Here is a 2,722-nt window from a genome sequence, read left to right on the forward strand (position 1 = left end):
CTCATAAAGGCAGTGACTGGAGATCAAGACCTTTGGTGATATACTGTGCTTGTGTAGACCTGTTAAGCCAAGCGAGACCATAGTTATGACCGATACCGGTGTCAGGTCAATAGCACCACAAGCAAGCAAGAAAGAAACTGACTTTTAATGTATTATAGATATATATAAGCACAGACATGGCTGTGTGTTTGTTAGGAAGCTTGCTTCCCAACCATAGTTTTTGGGTCAGATTCCTCTGTGTGGCACCTTGGACAGGTGTCTTCTACTAAGGTGGCAAGCTGGCAGAATCGTTAGCACACCGGGCAAAATATTTAGTGGTATTTCGTCTGCCATTACGTTCTGAGTTCAATTTCCGCCAAGGTTGACTTAGCCTTTCATCCTTTCGGGGTCGATCAAATAAGTACCAGTTACACACTGGGGTTGATATAATCGACTTAATCCCTTTGTCTGTCCTTGTTTGTCCTCTCTGTGTTTAGTCTCTTGTGGGCAGTAAAGAAATAGGTGTCTTCTACTACAGCCTTGTGAGTAGATTTGCTAGATGGAAACTGAAAGAATCCCAACAACAGCACCAACAGTAGCAGCGGTAGCAACAGCAACAACAGCAATAGTAGAAATGACATTGACTCCACGCACCCAAGGAAATACATTGAATGCATGGGAACTTATGTAACATCTCTCCAACCATAGATCCTCCTTCAGGGTCCCAGAAAGGAAATAAGTAACATCACTGGCCAGTCATATCTGGAAATTGAAGGAAGATGGAATTCCATATTTGATATCATGAAAAATCCTCCAACATCCAGGTCTGTACATAAATGGAACAAAATGCTGCAAGCTATGTGTAGCTAAATGCATAGAAATCCTGAAAAACATGCATGTACCAGGGACCATACTGAAGTTCAGAATGGAGATTTTCAAGCCGTGCTTGCATTTCAGGAGATTCTTGTTAATGTTTTGGGAACCGCATAATAATAATGATAATAATAATAATAATAATAATAATAATAATAATAATAATAATAATAATATAATAATAACAGTATTGGTGATAATTACACCACAGCTGGAAATTGATTGCTGATGAGAGTAGGGAATAACTCCCTACCTTTTACCTTCATAGCCGACAGATGGCGTGACTGAGGACGACTCAGCTGGAAACTGATGAATGGCACCAAAGGGAGATGATCCCCATTATTTATATCTGTATTGTTTCTCCCCTCCATATTTTAAAGAGGCCATAGGCCATCAGGTCTAATGTCTGAAGATATGCCATAAAGGTGCCCTTTGTGGTGAGAAACCCAGGGTAACCCTATAAACCGGCCTTAGCCAGTGATTAATATGTGTGTGTATATATATATGTATTTATGAGTATGTGTCTGTACTCACACCAACACTTGACAACCAATGCTGGTGTGATTACATCCCTGTAACTTAGTGGTCCGGTAAAAGAGTCTGATAGAGTAAGTACTAGGATTACAAGGAATAATCCTGGGGTCGATTTTTTTCGACTAAAAACCCTTTAAGGTGGTGCTCCAGCATGGCTGCAGTCAACTGACTGAAACAAATAAAAGAATATATATATATATACATACACACACACACACACACACACAACAGGCTGCTCCCAGTTTCCATCTGTGAAAGCTACTAACAAGGCTTGGCCCAAGGTGCCATGCAGTGAGATAGAACCCAGAACTATGTGGTTGGCAAGCAAACTTCTTAATACATATCCCTTCCTCTGTGTATGCTAGAAACAGGCTTCAAACAAACAATGAATAAACAAATAATAAAAAAGAAAAGAAAGACTAATTTGAAGGTGAATGATTTATTTGTAAACCAGCAGCTGTCCAAATGTGGAAGGAAATCAAGATATGGAACTGAAAGAGAATCTTTTTTTGTGTTTCTTTTTTGTTTTTGTTACTTTTTATCTTGAAACCTGATTTAAGTGAATCATAATTAGTAAGTTGTCATAAAATTTGATAATAGATAGATACAATAGATAAATAGACAGACAGATAGATAGAAAGATAGATAAACTGATAGATAGATAGATAGATAGATAGATAGATAGATAGATAGATAGATAGATAGATAGATGTTGTTCTTTAGACACAGGTCAGCTATGGTCATTTCATCTTTTTTTATTGTTTTTTTTTCTCCCTGGGATTTCTATCCTTAGGGTTACATAATCAAATGTGTCCTCTTTTTAAAGACAATAGCATGTGATCTGAAGGAGATTTGACTGTGATTTCTAACAGGTTGAGCAATAACATAGAAATTCCCTCATGGTTGAACAGACAAATAGATGGATGGAAAGACAAACAGATAGCTAGCTAGATAGATAGATAGAGAGAGAGAGAGAGAGAGAGAGAGAGAGAGAGAGAAGAGAGAGAGAAATTCATATACACATATAGATATAGTGAGATAGATAGATAGATTCAAACGTATATACAGAGATAATGAGAAAGAGGTAAAGAGAGATGCAAACAGGCAGATAGATAGATATATATAGAGAGTCATATACATACATATATATATATATATATATATATATATATATACAGAAATAGTGAGATATAGAGAGAAAAGATGTGGGCAGACTAATACAGTGTGAGAAAAATAGATATACAGAGTGAGAGAGAGAGAGAGTAAGAGGGAGAGAGAGAGAGAAACAAAGAAGCATATAGATGGATATATAAGTTAAAGGAACAAAGTCATACAA

This window comes from Octopus sinensis, linkage group LG16, assembly GCF_006345805.1.
Source record: "Octopus sinensis linkage group LG16, ASM634580v1, whole genome shotgun sequence".
NCBI lineage: Eukaryota > Metazoa > Mollusca > Cephalopoda > Octopoda > Octopodidae > Octopus > Octopus sinensis.